Here is a 27011-nt window from a genome sequence, read left to right as displayed (position 1 = left end):
TGGTCAAAATATATGGTCAACTATTTTAAGAAAGCGACGGACAGTGTCTCCTAGTCCGTTGCTTTTTGTTCAAAATATTGGTCAACTATATTTAAAAAAAGCAACGGACTTAGAGACGCTGTCCGTCACTTTTTATGAAATATCTGAAAGACAGATCTAGTTTTTTCTTATTTTCCTCTCTCTCCACCCTTATTCTCTCCCTTCTCTCTATCGATCTCCCTGCACATCGCCGCCCTTCCACGTCGCCGTCGCCCTCACCGGTCGTCGTGTCACTGCAGTGCTACCCTTCTCCGTCGCCGGTCGCTGTCGCTGCTCGTGAGTGCTGCTGCCTCTCCTAATTTGTTAAGGTAAGTGTTAATTTTTTTTTTCAATTCTAGTTATTATAATTGATTGTTTGTTAGTATATTATTGTTTTTGTTTGTTGGGTTGTGTTATTCAATTGTTAATTTGATTTGATTATTGTTAGTTAGGTATAGAGAATTGAAGATTTTTATTTTTGGGGTTTTTAAAAAAAAGTTGGGCATTTTTAAATTGGGCATTGTTAGTTAGTGAAGAATTGGATTTTTTATTTATTTTAGGACTAGTTTAAACTTGAGAATATGTTATTTGAGGTTGAATTGACATTTTTTTTTATTTGATTGATTGTTAGTTAGTAAAGTGTTAATTTGAAGTTAGAAATTAGTAATTCATGAAGTGTTATGAGTATAGATGATGAATGTTTGAATGTCATGAACTTGAAATTACAACTTGAAGTTAAAATTAGAACTTGAGCTTGAACTTGAACTTAGAATTAGAACTTGAAATTAGAACTTGAACTTGAACTTGAACTTAGAATTTGAAGTTGAACTTAGACTTGAACTTGAAATTAGAACTTGAACTTGGAACTTGGAACTAATTAGCTTGAATATATAACTAATTAAGTTTAGAAATTAGATATGAACTTGAATAGAAAACTTGAACTTATTAAAACTTGAATATATATATATAACTAATATTCTTGGATTTGAAGTTTATATTTAACTAATTTTAGAACTTTTCCTGCTACGCAACTGAGGAAGCTCAACATCTAAAAGTGTTGATACAAGACTATATTGCTTCTTTCATCAAAGTAGGAGATAAGGTTGGTGCTTCTAAATTTCTAAAGTTCAAGTACAATTGTTTTCAATAATGTGTTTGTGTCCATCTAGTATTGATACATAGCTTTAATTTTGTTATAATTTTTTTGTGTACATCGAGTTTTTGTTAAGCATAAGTACCAACACTAGTTGATCCTATTGATGACAAAATTGATTTTCTTGCCAGATCGATTTGTGTCCATCTAGTGTTGATATTAAGCTTTAATTTAGGAATAATGTGTTTGTTTAGCATAAGTACCAACACTAGTTGATTCTATTGATGAAAAAATTGATTTTCTTGGAAGATCTATTTGTGTCCATCTAGTGTTGGTACTTATGCTAAACAAACATATTATTCCTAAATTAAAGCTAATTAGCTTGAATATATAACTAATTAAGTTTAGAAATTAGATATGAACTTGAATTAAAAACTTGAACTTATTAAAACATGAATATATATATATATATATATATAACTAATATTCTTGGATTTGAAGTTTATATTTAACTAATTTTAGAACTTTTCGTGCTAGGCAACTGAGGAAGCTCAACATCTAAAAAAGTTGATACAAGACTATATTGCTTCTTTCATCAAAGTAGGAGATAAGGTTGTTGCTTCTAAATTTCTAAAGTTCAAGTACAATTTTTTTCAATAATGTGTTTGTGTCCATCTAGTATTGATACTTAGCTTTAATTTTGTGATAATTTTTTTGTGTCCATCGAGCGTTTGTTAAGCATAAGTACCAACACTAGTTGATCCTATTGATGACAAAATTGATTTTCTTGGAATATCGATTTGTGTCTATCTAGTGTTGATATTAAGCTTTAATTTAGGCATAATGTGTTTGTTTAGCATAAGTACCAACACTAGTTGATCCTATTGATGACAAAATTGATTTTCTCGCAAGATCGATTTGTGTCCATCAATTTGATTTTCTTGTAAAAGAATTGGGACACACTCCCATTGAACCGGAGGTTTTCAAGAAGACTCATGTCAGGAAGAAAGAAAATGAGTCGGATCCGGATGTATGGGTGGAGGAAAGGGTAGAACGAACTTTTGTAAGTTATTTAATATGAATAATATATATTAATAGTGAATATATTTATGATATGTATATATATTGATGTCAATTTTTATATTTAATATGCAGAATGACTTTCATTAGTATGTCGCTGAGAATCTAGATAGTTCGGTCCAATTGACACTTGAACTTTCCACCCAGATTTGGAAAGAAAAAGTGGTAGGGGGACACACAAGGGTAGAGTATATGGTCTAGGCTCTCAAAACGATGTAAGACGACTCCAGTCAAGCTTAGAAGGAATTGGATCATCACGTCAAGCCGAGGCACTTGACGGGAGGAACATATTCTTCTGCTCAATGGCTAGGAAAATCAGACACAAAAAGTTTGTCCAAAAGAAAGCATCACAATATATATGCACCTAATGCTAAATGGTCAAAATGCAGATAGGAGATTGGGGAGGAAGCTAAATGAACCATTTCATTCCGAATGAAGTAAGTTGATCATATATAGTTGAACATTCTTGCTTGAACTTATGGAGTATGTCATATGAGCTAGGTAATGTACCCTTATTGTACTGGTTTGTTAGGACATTTTGTACAAATTGACTTAGCAATGATCTCACGAGATGGAATGTTACAAATCTCTCTTTCTCGATTTACTTTACTGAATGAGCTCATAATAAATGAGCACTGAAATTTATTCTAACTATTAAAACTTTAAAAATAGGAAATATAAGGTTTCTAGTACCTTTGGTTCAAGAGTATATGTCAATTGGATTTACCAGTAACAAAATCATTTGTCTTTAAGGCAAATTTCTAACATTCGGGATTCTCTAAATCCCATACTTATTCCTACATGGTTATATAATGTCTTAAATATAAGTTGCCCAATTTGGTGGGTAGAGAGTAGAGACTAGAGTTATAGTGTGTGCCAGCCAATTGATCCCCACACAATCGTAATAAAAATTAAAAAAAAATTAGCAAAGAAAAAAAATCAGAAAAGATCCATCAAATTTTTATGACGATAGTAATTAAATTCCAACAAAAACAGACTAAAACAAACAAGGCCAATGCACTAAATATCTTGGATTCGCACAAGGCCAGTGAATCTAACAACATAGTAAAAAGTAAATCATGGTGCACAAGCATCCCGCCGAGTCAGGCAAATATATTTAACAACATAGTCTGTATATTAATGGATGTCTAGATTTTGTCTCCTCTAACAGTCTTAATATCATCAACAATAGTTATAGCATCCATTGAAATACCAGCAAGCCCTCTTTTTGAAAATCCAGCACAGTAGAGCCCATTCTCTCCTTTCCAATGATTTGGACATTCATTCATCAGTGTTCCATCATCGAGAAATATAGAGCTATAATCCTGAGTACATAAAAAGTAATAAAGTTGTACATATTTTAGATAATGATAGTGAACTTATACTAAGTAAAATTAGTAACCAGGTTGGAGAAAAACATATCTGAACGTGATATTTACAGACAAATGGAACAATTTCAAGACTTAAAATTAGAATTAAAAAAAGAAAAGATTATAGTGATAATTTGAAAAACTTACCTTTAGCCATTTGGTAGCAACATTCTTGTATCCTGTAGCAAATATGATTGCATCAAATTGACGTTCTTCCCCATTCTCAAACATTACTGTATGTTCCTTTATTTATGATATTCCAGGAAGTACCTAATTAATAATTCACCAAATCCATAAACCACACGGATTTAAATTCTATATATTTGAGCGAAAATTACTTAATTTTATCGATTCCATAAATATAATGGTGGATATGCCCATTTCTGCCCATGATAGTAGAAATTAGTTGCTTAAAAAATAAGGTAGACAACTCCTACTACAACAGGTTATATTTTACCCACAATACAAAAACTATACACTATTTGTTAATTTATATCCCAAAATCTTTACTAGTTATGCATATTGAATGGTAACCTTGATGTTTTTAAAAGGTGAACAAGCTATATATATATTTTCCTTTTATAATCGAGAAATTCCCTAAAACTAGTGATGTAAAATTTGTAACACTAAAGATAATGAACATGCATTTCAACTCTTCCTCATTAAATACTTTTAGGGTTTTGGTTGTAATCGAATTTGAACTCGTGATGTGCCCCTAACTACACATCATAGGTTGTGCTCTTAACATAATACCAAAGTCCTCGGACCAACCACATCAGTTTTTAACATGATATTTCTCAAAATAGAATGAAAATAAATAAATATAGTATCGTACCTTAATCTCTTCAAGTTTAATCTTGCCAATGGCACAACATCAATTACTGGGGATGTACCTTTTGAGATTTTAATTGAAAATGGACCTTCTTCTGGCTGTGGTATTCCAAATTTTTCCAAATTTCCAAATTTAAACTTCGCAAACTTTGCAATCATAGTATCAACCAAAGATATTGGTAGATATTTTAGCAACACCATTCCAATATGCACCATTTCCCTTGTTACAACATGAATCTGCAAACATATTAGGACAATATAAATGAAATAATTTACAATTAACAATTATATGTATAAAAAATATAATTGATTGTGCATATGCAAAACTTGCATCATCTAACTATAGAAAAATTATAGTACTTTCGGAGAACATGGATGCAAACAAAACAAAATCAAATATACATGCATGCAAACAAAAAAAAAAAATAAAGTAAAGATTAGGTATAGAGAGACAGAGAGACTTACTGGGCTCCTAACAACAATTGACGTGTAACTTCCATAATTTGAAAGATCAAAAGCTATTTCCATCCCAGAATTTCCAGATCCAATGACCAATACTTTTTTATCTTTATATTGTTCGCCTGATTTATAGTCACTTGAATGAATTATGTTGCCTTTGAAATTTTCTATTCCTACCACATTTGGAATATAACCTTCATTGTTTTCTCCAGTAGCCAAAATCAAGAAATCACAAGCATACAATTCCATTTCTCCGCTAGCCACATTTCTTGATTTGACATTCCATTGCTTCTCCTCATTGTTGTAAAAGGCTAATTCAACACAAGTTTGAAATTTTGGTTTGATGTTGAAATGCTCAACATACTCATCTAAGTATTGAATAAATTCATTTTTTGACAAATACTTAGGTGATGAAGTTGCAAGTGGCATAAAAGGCAATGAACAAATCTTTTTAGATAAATGCAAGTGAAGTCTATCATAAGTTTTTTTCTTCCACAAATAGGCACAATAATCTTCTTTTTCTAACACAATATTTTTTATGCCATATTTGTTCAAACAAGCATAAATGGCGATACCTGATGGACCAGCTCCAACCACAACAACTTCAAGTTCTTCCTTTGAAAAATTAGCCATTTTCAAATTTTTAGAAAATTAAACAAGTTTTCTTTAGGATTGTTGAAAAATAAATTGCAACAAGATTTCAAGAAAGGGGAATTTAGACAATGAGGTATGTGTACATATGGTCTTCAAAAAGAATAAAAATGATATTTATTGTTGTGAAGAGTTATAACTTTTACGAAAAGTTGTGACTTTTGTGAAAAGTTGCAATTTTTATGAAGAGTTATGACTTTTTGATGAGTTGTAACTTTTATGAAGAGTTGCGAATTTTCCGTAAGGTTATGACTTTTATGAAGAGTTTTGACTTTTAGGAAAAGTTGTGACTTTTTCATAAGGTTGTAACTTTTACAAAGTGTTCTGACTTTTGAGTTTTCCCTAAGGGTTGTGATTTCCGATAAGGAACAATAAGCACCTATTCACATTATCCTTTGTTTTTTTTTTATTAATAATAATAGAGGAGCTTCCTCTAATTTTCCCGGAAGAGGATTCTGAACTTCACAACTTCTTCTTCTTCTCCACAAATAAATTCTTGTGTACATTACTGTTGTCGAGTAGTTCGCTGATACCGTGGTTTTATGTACCAGTACACCGGTGTGGAAAATCATTCTATTATGGAAGAAATATTTCATTAGCTTCAGGGTATTTAAGGGGAATAATTTCCTTAAGAAAACAAGTGGGTTCAGCGGGTTCGATTTTCTTTCTAGAGAAAAATATTTTTTTAGGTTCTTTTCTGTTTACTGGTTTTGAGGTTATGGTTTGAAAATTTTAATTATAATTTGTTGTTTCTTATCAATTTCTCGAAAGTTGTTATTCTAAATATTTTAGTAATACGATTAACAACAATCTTAGGAAATTATTTTACGGTTGGTAGTGTTCTACTTTGTTGGAGAAAAAATGAGAAAGAGAATCAATTTATCCTATCATAAAAGAACTTTAGGATGAACATTACTATTTTAATATGCTACTGGTCTGATTATTTGCAATCGCTAATGCTTTAACTTATTGAGTGTGGCCGAGGAAGAAAAGAACAAATAAGTCTGGTGCAAATTCAAATAAATAGGTTGTCATCAATAATGAGATTCCACTTATGCAAATTGGCAGCGTAACAAATGGTTCATATTTTGGGAAGTGTGAATTTCCATTTTAAAGATGCTTAAGGACATTTTTAATATTATTTTATGGTGAAGTTTGGAGACTAAAACTTGTGTAGTTTTCTACTCCGTGTGAAATTTGATAGTATTTAATTTTAAAAGACTAACAGTTTCTAATTTTCTACTCCTTTGGATTGAAGAATATAAAAACTTCACCGCATAAATCAAATTGTGCATTTAGTTTGAAAGAATATAAGACTTCTTCAATTTATTTAACACTCTGTTAGCATGAATATTTGAATTTGAAGAGTATAAAAACTTCGTCAGAAATATTAAGGCCAAACGATTTGAAGAATATAAAAAGTTTATCATTAACTAAAAACATTGTTGTATTTTTTATTCTACTCCTCCTGAATTTAAAACCGATTTGAAGTTATAAAAACTTCATAGACATTGAAAGTCCATTTGGTCGACTATTTTAAGAATATAAAAACTTTATCGCTAACTAGAAACAAATTGTATAAAGATTCCATCTTCATTGTTAGTATTCTAAATACTAAATTCTCTAGTTTATTGTGACAAAAGCAATGGCGACATAAAGTCAGTGATTTTGTGGTTGCAATGGGTGCCTCTATAGATTGAACTTTGATATTTTGTAAAGATTATCAATGGGAATTGAAGCACTAACACTTCTTTTAATTGTAGAATATTATCTCCAAAAGAGGCTTCATGCTGCCAATGTGTATTTTGATAGTTCACAAGTTGAAAGCATGGAAAAAATATGTCGAAAATTATTTTTAAATACTTGAAAGTATTTTTTATTTGATATTGTTGTTGTTGAATTTCTCTTTTACTAGTATATGATACGACTAGTATAAAACAACCAAATTAAATATATACTTGTTCAAAAGAGTTGTGTTCTCTTATGAAATAGTTTCACTTTAATTTGATTAGACAAGCTAATTGTATATAACTTTATTATATACTTTAGACGCTCTTGTACTGGTGATACCAGTTACAGGCTTAGGCCCTTGTGTATGCTCGTCTTTCTTGGTCACTTTCGAGCCCTTGTTGTATATTTTGTACCATTTTCTACATCAACTGATTTTACTTTACTTCATTTAGAGAAAGTTAAATTTAAAGACTACTGGAGCCAAGATATGATTCTCACGTGATTTTTAAATACAAACCATTGATCCGTACACCGGAGACTAAAGGGAGAGTGGTGATTCAAGGATAGAAGAATTGATTACACTTAGGCAACTATGGAAAATTTCTCTTGAAAAGAAAATCCAAAGAAAGATTAAGGGTGTGTTTGGTATGAAGGAAATTATTTTTCGGAAAATATTTTTCAATTTTGTCATGTTTGGTTGACTCAAATGTTTTCAAAAATGTTTTCCAAATCAACTTATTTTCCTCGAATTTAAGGAAAATGACTTCTCTTCAAAAATTAAGGAAAACATTTTCCAAATCTATCCTCCAACTTCAAATTACAATTTTTTTTTTGAAAAATAAATCTAAAGCTTATTTTAAAAAAAATATTTTCAAATTTAATTTTTTTTTACCCCACCCTCACCCCCACCCCCGCTATACCCCCAGCCCCCCATAAAAATTTAAGTTTGTTTTAAAAAAAAAATTTCTAATTTCTAATTTTTATTTTGCACCCCACCCCTCCCCTGCCAGCCACCTACTCCTCCAAAAAAAATTTAAAAATTAAAGTTTGTTTCTAAAAAAGTATTTTCAAATTCAAATTCTTATTTTTCATCCTCCCGGGCCAGCCCCCCCTCCCCTCCCCCCCCAAAAAAAATAAAAAATTAAAGTTTGTTTTTAAAAAGTATTTCCAATATCAAATTTTTTTAACTCACTCCCCCCCTCCCGCTAGCCCCCTAACCCCTCCCCCCCTCCCTACCCCCCAAAAAAATTTAATTTTGTTTTTAAAAAATATTTACAATTTCAAATTTTTATATTTTCACCCACCCCCTACCCGCGAACCCCCATCCCCCTCCAAAAAAAATTTAAGTTTGTTTTTAAAAATATTTTCAATTTTAAATATTATTTTTTTTTACCCCATCTCACCCCTACCCCCCCCCTCTCCCAAAATCAAATTTATGTTTATTTTTAAAAAATATTTTCAATTTCTATTCAAAAATTATTTTCTACTCTCTAGTAAAAATAAAAGATATTTTCTCAAAAAAAAAATCATTCATAAATCAAACACCAAAAAATCTTTTCCGGAAATTTTTTTTCTACTCACCTACCAAAAATGAGAAAATAAGTCCAAAATCTACTTGTTTTCCAGGAAAACATTTTCTTGAAAAACATTTTTCATGGAAAACATTTTCCTTCGTACCAACCACACCCTAAAATCTATCTTCTTTTTAATACAGTTTTGGTTAAATACTCATTCTTCATTCTTGAAAGAGTAAAGTGCATTAGAAGCTTATTTTGTAATATTTTTGTGTTTGATCAGCTCTTGTTTGACATTATGGGTGTGTTTGGTATGAAGGAATTTTCCAATTTTCTCGTGTTTGGTTGGGTTAAATGTTTTGGAAAATGTTTTCCAAATCAACTCATTTTCCTCAAATTTAAGGAAAATGACTTCCCTTCAAAACTTAAGGAAAACATTTTCCAAAACTCTCTTCTAACTTCCAATTAAAAAGAAAAATTGTTGAAAAAATCAATTTATTTTGTCCCTACCCTCAAACCAGCCCCCCCCAAAAAATAATTTAAAGCTTGTTTTTAAATTCAATTTTTTTACCCACGCTCACACACCTCCTACCCAGCCCCCCACCCACCCCACCCCTACCACCCCCCCAAAAAAAAAATTTAAGTTTGTTTTTAAAAAATATTTTCAATTTCAAAATTTCATTTTTTCAACCCTACCCTCGACCCCCCCACCCCCTACCAGCCCCCCCACCACCACCACCCCAAAAATAACTTTAAGTTTGTTTTTCAAAAATATTTTCAATTTCAAAATTTCATTTTTTTCACCCCACCCCACCCACCCCCTACCAGCACCCTCCCCCCACCACCCCCAAAAAAAAATTTAAGTTTGTTTTTAAAAAATATTTTTAACTTCAAAAATTCAATTTTTCACCCCTACCCTCAACCCACCCCCTACGACCCCCCACCCCACCCCAAAAAAATTAAGTTTGTTTTAAAAAAATATTTTCAATTTCAAAAATTATTTTCTATCCTAGTAAAAATAAAAGATATTTCTCAAAAAAAAAAATCATTCATAAATCAAACACTAAAAATCTTTTTCGGAAAATCTTTTCTACTCACCAACCAAACATGAGAAAATAAGTCAAAAATCAACTTGTTTTCCAGGAAAACATTTTCTAGGAAAACATTTTCCATGGAAAACATTTTCCTTCATAACAAACACACCCTATATCTCTTCCCATTCTTGTATGGCCCTCCAAGTCCAATCTAAGTACTGTCACGTGAGATAAAGTTGAAAGAATGACACCAAAGAGCCTAACACCTTTCTAATTTTATTTTGAGGATATTCATACATTTCAATTTGATTCATTTCTTAGGTAGTTGTTTTGTAACATCCCGCCTTAGAAAGAGCTAAATTTAGAAAGCGCTAAATTGGAAATAGCTAAATTGAGAATTTTGCAAGTTATGCTTAAGTTGTGAGTTTTGGGTCAACTTCAAACGACCATAACTTTTAGTACATGATTAATTAGGTGGATCATAAGATATTACATGAAAGGTCTTGGAATCTTCTTTCTAATGCCACCGAGTTTGCTAAATTTCGAGTTCCGATGAGGTTGATATGCCCGTTTGAAGATAGTCTGTCTAGTTAAGGAAAGTTACCCAAATTAATGAGGGGTATTTTCGTTTTTTCCTTACCCCATCAGCTTAAAACGATTTTAGTGATATTTTAGGGGTCAAAACTGATTTGGGTCAGTTTTCACAATCCAAATTTACGCTTGGGGTTTTGAGAGGAGTTCAAGAATAGGAAAAGAGGAGAAAAGGAAGAACGAACAAGATTTTTTGCGAATCAAGGATTTGTTTCGCCAAATTGAGGTATGGAAGTTTTCATAGTGTTGGATTCGTTCACCCACACGACAATCATGATTTACATATTCAAATTCAACCATAAATATTGAAAGATTTAAGTTCTTGATGAGTGTTCTTGAAGTGTTGTTTTCGTTCTTGAATTAGGATGGGTTTGATGAGTTCTTGAGATGAATGTTATGATTTGAGGGTTGTTTTTGAGTAGATTCTCGTGTACTTGTATTGGGTAATTGAATCTAATTTTTTTTTTAGGAAAACAATCGATTCTAGAAGAATTAGGGTTTGAAAACGAGAAGAAACATTCGTTTGAATGTTCTGAGGGAGGGCTGGGGCGGCGCGCCCCAGCAGTGCCCCAAAAAGGAGCCTCTGAAGTTCAGGGGTTGGTGCCCCGCGCCAGCAGTGCGCCAGGGTCGCCTTCCCCACCCTTTTTCCATTGTTTGCTCCGTCAGAGTCCTTTTAAAGTGTACCTTTACTCCCTATTGATTCTAACTACTCTAAACTACATCTAAACATCAAGAGATCATTCATAACATTAATCATAACCCTTGAATTCATAATTCAAATTCAAGGTAGAGTTAAGAGTCAAGTCTTGAGAGTTCTTTCGAGTCATTTTGAGAAGTCTTTTACAAACTTTTAAAACTTGTTTTAAGACTTAAGTACTTGAAGTATGAGGATGAGCAAAGTTGAGTTCCATTTAAAAAAAAATGAATATATGGGATTTAAGTATTCCCAAATGTTTTTACATTTAAAATGAGAGGAAACACTAATTTCCAAAGGAGTTCACGAGGAGTTTCGAGTACTATCTCTTTTAAGAGAAATCTTTTGAGTAATAATCTCAAGGTTGAGGATGAGGAAATATTTTTAAACATATGAGCTAAGTTATATTTTCGGAGTAGCATTGAGCACTGATATGGGGACGAGTTCTGATAACTCAAAGTCCTCATAAACCATGTAGCCAACGTGGGTAGAAAGGGTCAAACTTTTTAGATGATTCCTTATTTCTTTTTACGCATAGCTTAGTGGATCCACTTAGTTGAGGAGTTCTATATACGCCAGCAAAGTATAGGACAGTTCTGGCAGTATGGGCGAGACGTTGTATCATCACATAGCTCATAGTGATGGTTGTCGATTAGAAAATCTCCCAAACAAAGTTATTTTGTATTTTTACATACAAATGGAGTATTATTGTATTTTTGAATACATTTAGTTGGTATCTACTGTTTTAAATGCTTTATATAAACTGCATCTTTATTGTTGTGTTTATACTGTTTTTAGTTGAGTATCCATGAGTTGAAGTTGAGTTGAGTAGAGTCGAGGTGAGTATGTTTCCTTCTTTCCAAGTTCAAGTTGTTATGTTATGTTTATTATTTCCCTTACATTCTCGTACATTCAATGTACTGATGTCATTTGGCCTGCATCAGATACAGGAGATCAGGGTCATTAACGAGCAATTCGTTGATACCATTTGCAGTTCCAGAGATGTTTGGTGAGCCTCCTTGCTTTCAGAGGATCCCTTATTTATTTCAATTTTGTTAGGATGATTGGGGATCTTGTCCCGACATCCCTCATAATATTAGAGGCTTCATAGATAGATAAACAGTAGTAGTTCATGAGTCCTTTTCATTTTCAGTTGTTAATGTTCTAGACTTAGTTTCCTCTTTTGGCTAGTGAATGCTTTATTTCTAAAATATTCTGAAATTACCTTTTGAGATAGTTGAGTAGAGTTTATTTTGAGTTCTTATGTTGTTGAGTAAGTCTTCCGCTGAGAGTTCAGCCTGGCCAAGGGTTCGCTTGGGGCCAGAAATGGTTTTCGAGTGCATGCCACGTCCAGGGTGTAGGCTCGGAGAGTGACATGTTTCCTATGAAACTCTTCCGTAGGAGGTGATCTTGGGCATATTTATACGTCGAAATGCCATTTTATGTCCATATTATAACTTAGTTCTAGAATAAATTTTATGGTATTCTAATGTTTTATTAGTAGTGATTGCTATTCTCATGTATTGTTAGTGATTGTGACCATAAACTGACATATGAATTGAGCTAAAATTGGAGATAAAGGAGTTAATCTTGAAGATGGAATGCATAGAAGTTGAAGCTATAGTGAATTGATGAACGGGAAGTGATGAAAAAACAAGAAAAAAGAATTTGATGCAAAAATTACACAACAGTGTGATCAGTCCATGTCATGGAGTTGGGTAGTGTTTTTTGACTCTGCGAAGGAACAAGGTCCACGATAAGTCAGTGCCACAGACTTAGGCACACAACCTAGATTTTAGCAAGCAGGCTGCTCTGCGATAAGTCTGTGCCACGAACCAGGAACCAATGAGGCAGTGCGGGGCGGAGCGGATAACCCGCAAATGTTTTAATCCACCCCACATAACATTTATTTTCATTTTCAATCCGCCCCGCATAGACCCGCTCTGCATGAACCTACCCTACATAATTTAATTTTTCATTAATTTAATTCTTGTACTTTTTAATGTTTCTTCTTTAATCTTTTCATTAATTTAATTCTTGTATGAGTTCTTCAATCCATAAAATTGTTATTTAAATCAATAATTAGAAACCTTTATTCTAGGGTTAAGGCTACAAAACATAATTGTATAAGATTGTTTAGGGGCTCAGGAGATCATAATCATATTATAAACCCCGTGAATCAACTAAGCCTAGTTTGGAACCCTTGTCGAAGGCTCCCCCTTCATCTTTCACTAGGATAGGTGTAATGACCCGAATCATCGTCATTTAGGGAAAACAATAATTCAGGAAATTTTGGGCCACTCTCCCGCCAGGGCGATGGATTGCGGATTTCCGGTCAAGATCACCATCACAAATCCCAGAAACAAAAATCAAAGACCAAAACTCCGTACAACTGCTTGGCGCTCAGGTAGGCTAGGTTGTATGAATTGAGTAGTTACAAATCTGTGTAATATATGTAAATGAATGGTAGGAATTATGTGTAACCCTTCGTGCACCGAATGAAGTATGATTAAAAACCTAGAGAAAAGCATTAGATGATGAACTAGGGCTAGGTATGGTGGAATTAATGCTTACGTGATATAGATCGATGAGTAGTTCATTAGGTAATGGTTGTAATTTTATGGTTGTGTGTCGTGGGTTGTTCTTGCTTCGTTATAATACGTACATGAATGTGAACGAAGCTTGGTGACCACCCTAATGAAAATAACTATGAACGAAGAATTATATGTTGCAAGTCACTCTTGTTGTATGGTTGTGATGATATACATTGTGATTGTGATTGTGATTGTGATTGTGGATCAGGTGTTGCGTTCTGACACACTAACTTGGATCGGTTGCCACGTTCCGACATAAATATGGGATCGGTTGCCACATTCAAGCATAATCTTTGGATCGGGTACCACGTTCCATGTGCTAACAGTTTGGGTTTGGGTTCCCTAAGAGGACCAATGATTTGACATAATTGTATGCCTTGAGGATTGTGAAAGTGTACCTTGTTTGTAATGATAATTGATGTTGTATTTACCGGAGTTGTTTTATGGTTATGAGGACTTATGTTTGATTATTCTTCTATGTTGATTAAACTTGATATGTACCTTGATGTTGAGTGAACCGAAAGGGGGACACTCAACCGGGATGTGATACGGTAGGTGGATAGTCAATGTTTCAAGAATTGTTAATGTCCGAGAATAAGGTGTCGTGTGTTCTAATGGCGAGGAGTGGGGGTAGTGTACGTGATGTAAGTGCTTAGGTGGATTTCACTTTGGAGAAAGGGATTTGTGGGTAGTAGCTAGAAAGCTTGACGTAATATACTATGTGGCCTTGGCAGGGTAATATGAAGAGGAAGTAAGGGTATGACAGGAGCGTTAGTCAGAATGCTTGTTAGTGTGTTGAGGATTATTCTATGTGTTAGAATGTTTAGGCTATGATCAAGAACCTAGTAAGTAGGTTGACCGAAAGGGTGTTTATTAGTTAGAGTACCAGTGTAATTTTGAGGTTTTCAAGAGAGGGTAAAGGTGGAGAAGCAAGTGGTTTATTACATGCTCTTACTACTTATTTTCTTATGTTATGTGGTGAGCGTCGGGTTGACCGATGATGCCTACCAGTATGTGTGGTTGTACTGACACTACTCTTGCTATGTCTTTTGACATAGTCTAGATGCAGGTTGGTGATGTTTCATTAGATGAAGATGTAGAATTCTCCAGCAGCTTCTACTTTTCCATCCACATGGTGAGAGCTGTGTCTTTTATTAAATTATGTTCAGTTTGTACTCTTATTAGCTTTTATACCTGTTTAGACTCGATTCTTAGAGGTGTTAGTTACTTTACAAGTTTTAACTTTAAATTGGTTAAAATTTTTATTTATGAAAGCCCTATGATTTCGTTTATCTCCGTTTTTCATTAATTTTCTGGATGTTTTAACTATTGGGCTATGAGGGTTCTCCTACTTAGGCATTAGAGTGGGTGCCCACACGACCTTATGGGTTGGGTCGTAACAAATTTATATCAGAGCCCAGGTTACCGGTCTCCTAGAACAAGAGCAAAATATGGACTAGACTATTGCGGATTGGTGTGTTGAGGTCCACATCTATTCTTTAGAAAGCTAGGAAGCATTCTAGGAAATAGTTCCACTCATTCTCTCCTTTTATGCAAAGTGTCGCTTGTGGTATGGATTGAGTCCAATTAGTATCTCCCGATTCCAATTCGTATCTCAACAAAGTGGACTGGACGTCGTGGTCACTACTGAAGGAACACAAGCAAGGTAAATTGGAACTGAGAAGGTTCCAATTGGTATTTGGCCCTAGGTGCGATGTAAATACATGGATGATCGGTAATGGTCATCCATTGAAAGAAGTAGCTAATTAAGAATTTGGACTTGTCTGTGAGTTGTAACTTGAAGTCTAAGAATGAGTGCTTCTTGTTTTCTGAATTAACTTTGAATGTGAAAGTTGTAATTGCTTGAATATGATTATGTGGTGCTGTGCACTATAAATGTGTGTCTAAACTTTGATATGTGCAATGTGTTGGCTTAGTTGATTGAAATTATGCAGGTTGTAATGACTTGAGTAATGTGAAGCCCGTTGCAAAAAGAAGGTTTGACTAGATTCGATGAGAGGGTTTAGATAAAAACTACGAGGCGATTTGTGATGAAGATCTGAACGTGTCTTGCGCTTGGGTAATGACCACGTGAGTGTCTGGGTGTATCCTGGGGATATGTGGGTTGTGGTGCTTAAATAGTGAGAATTTATTGGTTCGTGTATCGTGGGATGAATTTGGGGTAGACAATGATTTTTCCTAGCTTGAAGAATTACCCTAAGACTGTTTGGTGAGGCTGGGAGCCTATGGGGAAAATTAGATAAGAGAAAAACCCCAGAAAAATTTTGGCCTGGGTTTTGATTCCATCGGAGTCGCTGAGGCGGGATTATTTCTGCCAAGGCGACACCGCCAGAGAGGGATGAGGCAAGGCAGAACCTCAGCTTGCCCTCTCTAGTTTTCCATGTTTCTTGATAATGATCCCGAATGGTATCCGAGCCTTGCAATTCTATCACTGTTCAGCAATCGAGAATAGTTTATAAAAGTTAGTGATTAACATTTTGCTACGGAAAAAGCAAGAAATATAGCATCCAAGTGCTTACAAAACATAAGGAAGTCTGGTTCTAAATTACAAGCCAAAACGGGCGAAAAAACCAAATAGGGACTCTGGGACTAGGAGGTGTCCACATCGGAGTCTAGCTCCTCCGGAGGCATAAGGCCTATCACAGCCTCGTCCAGGAAAGTAAAGTGCTGGAAATCTCCCTTCTCGACCCGAGAAAGCTCATAACCAGGGGTAACACAAGTGAATATGGTCCTCACGGTCTTCCATATCCGAACCATCAGACGATCCTTCTCCAGACCCTTCGGCATCTCCTGGCGCAGCTCACGGCGGAGCATCTCGACCTCTAGGGTAGTGCTGGGTGGAACCAGAGTGAAGTCCTCATCGAACCGTGCACTTGAGATTGGGGCCTCGTCATCCGAATCCACGGCCACCTTATTGCTGCTAGCCATGCCCGTTCTCCTCCTCTTTCTCCTGGAAGTAGAACCTGCTCTAACAAAAAGAGGGTGAAGGGGGGATCCATAGGAAGTACCTCATCGACGTCAAAAAGTGGCACTCCTGTCCGCTTGCACAACACAGTAATAAGTCCAAGTAGAAAGAAAGCCTTCTTGTTACCCAAGAAGAACATCTTCCACTCCGAAATGATGTGCACCCCCACATTCAACTTAATGCCCTGTATAGCACAAGCCACCACCAAGTCCCGAGGAAAGGTCACGTTGGTGCGATTTTCTGACAGGCCCATCCTCTTAGTCACCAAGTGTAGCCACCTCTTAGCATCAAATGACTAATCCATGCTAGTAATACCCTCCGCAGTGGCCCACTAGACTCAATCTCGACGGGCAGGCTCCACCAAGGTGTCTTTCTAGCCATTCTAGATCTATCTCCCTCAGCTTGGCCTCGTACTCAGCATTCGAGACCTCCGGCACCTCTAGATCCTCATTAATGGCGGTGACATTCAAGGGAATATCAAATCCCAGATATGGATAAAGGGGTGAGGTTCGTCCCATCGCACAGTAGACAGGATAACGTATAACTCCATCACCCAAGTGGAACGTGCATCCGGGGGAGCCTCAGTCAGTGGAGCCCATCCGAACTCCATCAGGCGAGCATAAAAGGCAAGAGTTCTATCTCACAGTAGAATCGTGTCTTTCTATTGCTGTGATACCTTTCTCGACTCACAACATCGGGGAACTGAATGAAAGGTAAGTTTTCTTCATTTACACCTGCCATTTAGAGAGCCTGCAATAAGTTAAATATAATTTAGAACACGATAGGAATATATAGGTTAAGGCTAAAATGGGAAGAGAGAAATTTCTGAGTTAAGGGATGCAGGGCATTGGTCTGCTGTATCCCGCCATAGCGGCTAAAATCCCGCCAGGGCGGGATTATGAAGGCTGCCAGAGCGGGATGAAGGTCGCCAGAGCAGTCTTCATCTGGGATGAACAACATGCACGATCATGTCGCCTCTTCGTCCCAAAATCCCCATTTTCGATAGAATTCCTGCAGATCAAAGTATATTAACTACCTTAGAACCTAAATATACAATTATTTCAGAAAAATAACGCCTAAATAGTGCCTAAATCTGAGATTGATATCAAGAGACCCTTCAACTTCCCTCACCCATTTTGGTATCGATTTAACCATACTTCTACAAAATCCTTACCCCCAGGACGTTGTGTAGACGTTGGGGACGTAAGGGAAGTGTCCATGCTATGTTTATCTATCAAAACTAGCAACCTACTTTCATTTTCGAATAACTACCCAAAAACTATTCCAATTCGATCAGTAAGTCGGCATCCAATCGTTGTTAATCAAGTACATAAGTAAAGAGCGTAAGAAACAAGTTTTTTTCTTGAGTTTTGACGTTCAGAGGATAGTGATTGAGAGGAGTTTTGGGAGAGTTTTTGGAATTTTAGGGAGAAATGGGAAAATTGTTTCCCTTTACCCCTTTTACCATTACCTGATCTCCCGCCTTAGCGGAAGACCCTCGCCACAGCGGTCCCACCTCAGTGGGAGGGCTTCCGCCCTAGCAGTCCAGGTTGTGTTATTTAAATGCGTTTGTTTCTTTGTGTGTTGCCTTAATTTTCTTCTATTACTTGGGTATAGTACCTTTCTCGTGTCAACACGTTGAAAAGTCACCATTCTTCATGGTTTCGTGATGGCCGTTTAGAAGTACTCCGAAAATGGGGCGTGTGATTATTCGTGTATTAATCATTCGGGGATGAACGAGGGGTAAATTGGTATCTATTGTAACGACCCGAACCGTCGTTATTTAGGGAAAACCAAAATTCAGGAAATTTTGGCCCTCTGTCCCGCCAGGGCGGCAGCGCTAGGACGGGGTAAGTTGGCACTAGAGCGGGATAAGCGAGACAAAATGTAAATAACGTAAAATCTTATTTCCTCCTTCTTCCTAAAATACCTAAATTAGTCGTAAAACACCCTAGAAACCCCCTAAAAAGCTACTCCACGCTTGGGAAAGAGGGATGGAGCGATTTCTAGTGTGAAGATATCAATGGATTGCGAATTTCTAGTCAAGATCACCGTCATAAATTCTGGAAACAAGAATCAAAGACCAAAACTCTGTGCACCTACTTGGCTCACAGGTAGGCTAGGTTTTATGAATTGAGTAGTTATAAATATGTGCTCAATGTGTAATGTATGTAAATCAATGGTAGGAATTATGCGTAAGCCTTCTTGCATCGAACGAAATATGATTAAAACCCTAGGGAGAAGCCTTAGATGATGAACTAGGGCTAGGTATGGTGGAATTAATGCTTATGTGATACAGGTCGATGAGTAGTTCATTAGGTGATGGTTGTGATTTTATGGTTGTGTGTTGTGGGTTGTTCCTTGCTTCATTATAATACGTACATGAATGTGAACGAAGCTTGGTGACAACCCTAATGAAAATAAGTATGAACGAAGAATTATATGTTGTGAATCACTCTTGTTATATGGTTGTGATGATATACATTGTGATTGTGATTGTGGATCGGGTGTTGCGTTCCGACACACTAACCTGGATCGGTTGCCACGTTTCGGCATAGTTATGGTATCAGTAGCTACGTCCCGGCATAATCTTTGGATTGGGTACCACGTTCCGGTAAACTAACAGTTTGGTTTGGGTTCCTTGAGAGGACCAATGATTTGACATAATTGTATGCCTTAAGGATTGTGAAACTGTACCTTGTTCGTAATGATAATTGATGTTGTATTTACCGGAGTTGTTTTATGGTTATGAGGACTTATGTTTGATTGTTCTTCTATGTTGAGTAAAATTGATATGTACCTTGATGTTGAGTGAACCAGAAGGGGGACACTCAACCAGGATGTGATACGGTAGGTAGGGAGTCAACGTTTCAAGAATTGTTAATGTCCGAGTAAAAGGTGTCGTGTGTTGTAATGGAGAGAAGTGGGGGTAGTGTATGTGAGGTGAGTGCTTAGGTGTATTTCACTTTGGAGAAAGGGATTTGTAGGTAGTAGCTAGAAAGTTTGACGTAATGTACTATGTGGCCTTGGCAGAATAATAGGAAGAGGAAGTAAGGGTATGACGGGAGCGGTTAGTCAGAATTATTGTAAGTGTGTTGGGAATTATTCTATCTGTTGTAATGTTTAGGCGATGATCAAGAACCTAGTAAGTAGGTTGTCCGAGAGGGTGTTTATTAGTTAGAGTACCAGTGTCATTTTGAGGTTTTCAAGAGAGGGTAAAAGTGGAGAAGCGAGCGGTTTATTGCATGCTCTTACTAGTTGTTTTCTTATGTTATGTGGTGGGCGTCGGATTGACCGATGTTGCCTACCAGTATGTGTGGTTGTACTGATACTACTTTTGCTATGTCTTTTGACATAGTCTAGATGCAAGTTGGTGATGTTTCATTAGATGAAGATGTAGAATTCTCTAGCAGCTTCTACTTTTCCTTCCGCATGGTGGGAGCTGTGTCTTTTATTAAATTATGTCCAGTTTGTACTCTTAGTAGCTCTTGTACCTGTCTAGACTAGATTCTTGGGGGTGTTAGTTACTTTACAAGTTTTAACTCTAAATTATTTAAAAGTTTTATTTATGAAAGCCCTATGTTTTCGTTTATCTCCATTTTTCGTTAATTTTCCGCATATTTTAACTATTGGGATATGAGAGTTCTTCTACTTAGGCGTTAGAGTGGGTGCCCGCACGGCAAGTGGGTTGGGTCATGACAATAGGTAACTTAATAAACGAAGAACAACATTAACTTTATTTTTGTTAAAATTGCACTTTGTTCATCTATATAGTTAAACTTGAGTTAGTTATTCGCTAAGAAATCTTGTCCATGTGAGTTGAAATCTAGGTCTTAAAAAGAGCCACTATATTACTTGTACGGTACTTGGTTGTGCATTTGGATGCAATACATTTTTGGCGTCATTGCTAGAGACTTGAAAAAATAGCAAATTCCTAATTTTAAAGTTTTAATTTTTAGTTGATTATTTCTTGTATATATTTTAATTTTTGTACAAATATTTCTTTTTCTTCCAACATTTTGTTACTCCTATTGATATGATAGCTTGGGATAGGTATTGAATGGATGATGGATATCCTTGTCATATATATGATGTTCAGGATGACCATTGGAATGGTTTTCCTAATGGTTATCGCCCTCCCCTGAGCCCTATTGTGACTCTTTTAAATGTGATGCTGGCAAGAGTAATGATGTGAAGGATGACGAATAAGAGAATCACATTATTAAGTTATTGAAACATCTAATGGAGCAACAAAAAATAATAAGGGAAGTCATGGAAATAATGTCACATAACGAGCCTACGCCCTGGGCGGGACTGGTACTCCAGAACCATTGCTAGCCCCAAGCGAACCCTTGGCCTGACTTAACTCTTAGCGGAAGAATTACTCATGATAAAATACTTTGAAAGGTAAACTAAAACCCAATTAATATCTTAGAATGTTTTAGAATTAAACATTCATCTAGCCAAAGCAGCAACTCAAGTCTTTAAACAACACAACTAAAATGCAAGGACTAAAGAACTATAGATAATTGTCTATGAAGCCTCTAAAACTATGAGGGATGTCAGGACAAGACCCCCGATCATCCTAACAACTGAAAATACCAAACCAATGTAAAAAAGGATCCTCCGAAACCAATGAGGCTCACCAAATGACTCTGAAATGCTCAACTGGATCAATGAACCGCTGGATGCTGATCCTAGTTACCTGTATCTGCATCATAAAAGATACAGGCCAAATGGCATCAATACATTGAATGTACGAGCATGCGAGGGGAAAACTAAAAATGACATAAGCTTGAACTAAATTCTGAAAGAAACACTTACCTCAGCTTTACTCAAAACATGGATATTCAACTCAATGCAAAAATAAACAACAGTAAAAATGCAGTTTATATAAAGCATTTAAACAGTAGGTAATAACTCAAAAGTATTTGAAGAAATACAATAACAACTCAATTTGTATAATAAAGTAATATTATTCTGTGGGAGTGTCTCTAACCGACAACCATCATTATAAGTTATGTGATGATACAACGTCTTGCCCACGCTGCCAGAATTGTCCTAGAAATTGCCGGGATATAGAACGCCTCAACTAAGTGGACCTACTAGACTATGATAAATAGCATTAAAGAATCATCTAAAAAGTATGACTCTTTCTACCCACGTTGGCTACATGGTTTATGGAGACTTGAGTTATTATGAACTCGTCCCCATATCGGTGCTCAATACTACTCCCAAAATATATTCAGCACATATGTTTTAAAAGCAAGATTCTTTCTGTGGTTTGACATAATTACTCAAGAAAAACTAGCTCAAAGGCTCTCTTGAAATTAGTGTTTTCTCTCTTTTTTAAATGTGAAGACATTTACTCTTTGGGAATACTTAGTTCCCATATACTCTTTTNNATGTTTTAAAAGCAAGATTCTTTCTGTGGTTTGACATAATTACTCAAGAAAAACTAGCTCAAAGGCTCTCTTGAAATTAGTGTTTTCTCTCTTTTTTAAATGTGAAGACATTTACTCTTTGGGAATACTTAGTTCCCATATACTCTTTTTGAAGAAATGAACTTCATTTGATACTCTTTTTCAACTCAAACTCAAGTCTTAAAACAAGTTTAAAAAACATTTGTAAAAAGACTTATTGAAAGAACTCTCTAGACTTGGCTCTTAAATTTCCTTGAATTTGAACATATGGATTCAAGGTTATGATTCATGGTTACGGATAATTTCTAGATGTTTAGAAGTCATTTAGAGTAGTTAGAATCGATAGGAAGTGTTAGTACACTTTAGAAGGACTCAAACGGGCTAAACGATGAAAAATGGGTTGGGGCGGACGACTCAGGCGGGCGTGTAAGCACCAAAGTTCATAGAGCCATTTCTGGTGCACTATTGGTGTGCCGCCCTAGCCTCCTTGGCGCATCAAGGCCGGGCCATGCCAGCTTTCCCCAGTCAGAATTTTCCAATTCATTTTTTGATCTTAATTCGATTAATTTTGATCTTTTTTCTCAATTTCTCTTTAGATGCAGATACCTAAAACATATACACAAGAATCTAACGCAAATAACTCTAATAATCGACACTGTAATCTCAAGAAACTCCTCAATCTCATCCCAAATTCAAGAACGAAAGCAATTCAAGAACATACATCAAGAACAATCCAGCATTTAACCTTTTAGGACGAATTCACACTGAAATAAAAATGTTTGGCGCATGGGTGAACGAAGCCAATGCTGTGTGAACTCACATACCTCGTAGGATCAAATCTTTGGCGAAATCCGCAATCAATTCCTCAAGAAATTGACGAATGTATACCTTTTCTTCTCCTTTCTCTTCTTGAGTTCTTTCTCTAAGAACCCTAGCGTGATTTTGCAATAGTGTAAATTGTCTAATTCAGTTTTGACCCCAATTTAATTACTAAAAATGAATTAAATTAATTGGGTATGAAAAAGACTAAATTACCCCTTTAAAATCCGATTAGCTTTCCTTTTCTAGACAGCTCTAACTTCGAATGGACATATCTCCCTCATACGAGCCCAAAAATTAGCAAACTCGGTGGCGTTGAAAAGATAATTCCAAGGCCTTTCATTTGATATCTTACTTGCCACCTAAATCATCTTGTACTATGATTTATGGTCGATTGAATTTGACCCAAAACTCATACTTAACATAACTTTGCCAAATTTCAGATTTTCATACTTCCCCAAAATGTTTCTTTCTAATTCTAGCTCTTCAATTAGCAAGGTGTTACAATATCTCCCCCTTGGGAACATTCGTCCTCGAATGAGCTTTCTCTGAGCAGACTAAGGGTGTAATATCTAACGCTCAAACACCAAACAAGCAACATATAACATAACATGCCAACTTAAAATAAATGCCAAGAAAAGGATTAGTACCTTAATTTGGAATTTCTCCGGACTGAAAGAGATGTGGATATATCTTCTTCATGTCCTCCTCAGCCTCCCATGTAGCTTCCTCATTAAATTGATTCCTCCAAAGAATTTTGACAGATGCGATTTCCTTGGTCCTTAACTTGTGAACATGATGATCTAAAATCTGAACATGAATCTCCTCATAAGATAAGCCATCCTTAATACCAATATCTTCAGTTGGTACAATCAGTGAAGGATTGCCCATACATTTTTTCAACATAGAGATGTGAAACACTGGATGAATGGCTGCTAACTCTTGTAGTAGCTCCAACTCATAACCTACATTACCAATCCTTTTGGATATTCGATAAGGACCAATATATCGGGGACTCGGATTTCCTTTTTTACCAAACCTCATAACACCCTTCATTGTTGAAACCTTTAAGTATACTCAATCATCTACTTCAAACTCTAAGTCCCTTATCCTAACATCAGTGTAGGATTTTTGTCGACTCTGCGCTGTTTTCAACCTTTCTTGAATAGCTCTCACTTTCTCCATAGCTTGATGAACTAAGTCTGGTCCTATCCAGCTTCACCAACTTCAAACCATCCAATTAGAGATCTTCATCTTCTCCCATAAAGAGCTTCATATGGAGCCATCTGGATGCTAGAATGGTAACTATTGTTATAAGCAAACTCAATGAGAGATAGGTGATCATCCTAGTTACCTTTGAAATCAATCACACAGGCCCTCAACATATCTTCTAAAGTCTGAATAGTACACTCCGATTGACCATCTGTCTGAGGATGAAAAGCAGTACTCAAGTTCACCTTTGAATCCAAGACTTTTTTAAAAAGATTTTCAGAACTGTGCTATAAATTATGCACCTCTATCTGATATAATCAAAATTGGGACTCCATGAACTCTTACCACCTCTTGAATGTATAACTTGGCGTAATCCTCGGATGAATGGGTAGTCTTTACCTAAAAAAGTGGGTTGATTTAGTCATTCTATCAACAATCACCCAAATAGAATCATGTTGCCTGCGAGACCGTGGCAAGCCAGTAATGAAATCCATATTACTCATCTCCCACTTCAATTCCAGAAGTTCTATATTCTGAGCCATACCACCGGGCCTTTGGTGCTCTACTTTAACTTGTTGACAATTCGGGAATTTAGCAACAAACTCAACAATACCTTTCTTTATACTATTCCACCAATATACTTCTCTCAAGTCACGATAAATCTCTGTGGAACCTGGATGAATGGAATATCTGGAGCTATGAGCTTCCTTCATGATCCTCTCTTGGAGTTCATCCACCCTTGGTACACACAACCTACCTTGATACCTCAATACACCATCTCCCCCATGTTCAAAATCCATCACTCTTTGCTTATGAACATTTGCCTTCAATTCAAGCAAAATAGGATTGTGGTCTTGTTTCTCTTTTACTTTTGATACTAATGATGATTTAGCCCCATTCATCACAACCACTCCTCATTTTATGGAATCCATTATTTGAACTCTTAATCGTGTAAGTTTGTGCACATCTTTTGCTAACTCTCTCTTTTCTTCCTCAACATGGGCAGTACTACCCATAGACAACCTGCTCAAGGCATCAACAAAAACAGTAGCCTTACCTGGGTGATAGAGAATACCCATGTCATAATCATTGAGTAACTCTAACCACCTTCTCTGTCTTAGATTAAACTCTTTCTGACTGAATACATACTGAAGACTCTTATGGTCAGTGAACATATCCACACGAACGCCATAAATATAATGATGCCATATTTTTAAAGAAAATACTATGGTAGCCAACTCTAGATCATGGGTTGGATAATTCTTCTCATGAACTTTCAGCTGTCTGGAGGCATAAGCTATACTTTACCATTCTGCATTAACACACAACGCAAACCAACTCTGGATGTGTCGCAATATACAACAAAGCCTTGCGTACCCTCTGGTAAGGTCAATATTGGGGCAGTAGTCAACCTAGTTTTCAATTCCTGAAAGCTTTTCTCACAAGCTTCAAATCATTGAAACTTAACTGTTTTCTGAGTCAACTTAGTCAAAGGGGACAAAATGGATGAGAACCCCTCGACAAACCTTTTATAATATCCAGCCAAACCCAAGAAACTCCCAATGTCAGTTGGAGATGTGGGTCTAGGCCAGTTCTACACTGCCTCTATTTTCTGAGTATCAACTCTAATTTCATCACCAGAAACAATGTGGCCTAAGAATGCCATAGACTCAAGCTAAAACTCGCACTTAGAGAATTTAGCGTACAACTCTCTATATTTTTAGATTTTGGAGAACTACTCTAAGATGACTAGCATGATCTTCCTCATTCCTCGAATAGATTAGTCTGTCATCAATGAATACGATAACAAACATATCTAAATAAGGCTTGAATACTCTATTCATAAGGTCCATGAATGTTGCAAGAGCATTGGTCAAACCAAAGGACATAACTACTGAAATGACTCAAAAGGTTCTTAAAAATGTGTTTCGGAAATTACCGGAAACTTGTTTAGCTATATCAAAAAAAAATCTGTTTCGTTTTTTGAAAATATGACTTCATATTCTTGTTTAGGGGGTCAATTTGAGTGGGAATGGGTCTAACCCAAATTTTAGAGCAACCGTATCAAAATCCGAAATTTCCAAGTGAAGCCTTTTTTCAGGGTCTACTTTGGAGGGTCATATCTCCTAGCACACAAATAATTGGGTGGCCCATAACATATCCATGGAAATCCCTTTGAGTTAGCTACCTAACGCACTTCGTTTCACCTCATTCGGAGTTCGGACATAGAAGTTATGCCCATTTTAGTAAAATCTGTCCGGCAGGAAATGCAATTTTCAGTGAGCGTTTTTACTGTTCACCCGCCTCATTTTTTTTCTCCAAGTGTTGGACCATTTTTCCAAAGGGAATATGTTATTTCCTATATACCATTAGTTCAATTCCCATCTCTAAAACATTTCCCAAAACACCTCTCCCATACTTAGACACATTTTCTCTCAAGTTCTCTCAAGAACCCTAATCCAAAACCTTCCTCAAGATTGAAGAGACTCTTGCTCCAAGTTCCAAGCTTCCATTGAAGACACTCTCAAGACCTTCATAAGAACTCAAGGTATGTGGTGTTGAACTCATGGGTCCTTCCACCCATAGTGCCTAGACTCTATTCTACTCACTAATTCATGGTTTAAGTTAAGATTCATAAATTAGTCTTGTTCTTTGTAATAATTTCCTGCACATTGAATTTTAAACATGAAAAGTGATTGTTTTGAGCATGTTGTGACTCTAGAACTTGAATCTAAATTTGGAATGGATGTGGAGATTTTCATGTGGTATTGTGGGTGTTAAAAGGTGTTGTTGTAGGTTGTTCACTGGTTTGGCTGCATAATTACTACCCTATTTTCCATGCTCTTTGATTCCATTACATGCCTTCAAGGTGTTTGACAAAATGTCCAACTATGGAGAATTGATGAATCGA

At 35.9% G+C, this 27011-nt stretch overlaps 1 long non-coding RNA gene and 1 pseudogene across 1 annotated transcript in view; one reads left to right on the top strand and one right to left on the bottom strand.

The window, feature by feature from the left end:
- Positions 1-1637: 1637 nt before the first annotated feature.
- LOC125864886 (uncharacterized) overlaps positions 1638-27011 on the top strand; it is a 48376-nt gene continuing 23002 nt past the window's right edge. Inside the window, exon 1 of the long non-coding RNA XR_007446296.1 lies at positions 1638-1723. This is a non-coding gene — a long non-coding RNA (uncharacterized LOC125864886). The remainder of the gene's footprint in view (positions 1724-27011) is intronic.
- Positions 3340-5484, bottom strand: LOC125864863 (probable indole-3-pyruvate monooxygenase YUCCA10; annotated as a pseudogene).

The sequence above is a fragment of the Solanum stenotomum genome, chromosome 5 (assembly GCF_019186545.1).
Source record: "Solanum stenotomum isolate F172 chromosome 5, ASM1918654v1, whole genome shotgun sequence".
In the NCBI taxonomy this organism is placed as follows: domain Eukaryota; kingdom Viridiplantae; phylum Streptophyta; class Magnoliopsida; order Solanales; family Solanaceae; genus Solanum; species Solanum stenotomum.
The sequence above is the reverse complement of the archived record's forward strand: the minus strand, read 5'-3'. Positions and strand labels throughout refer to the sequence as shown.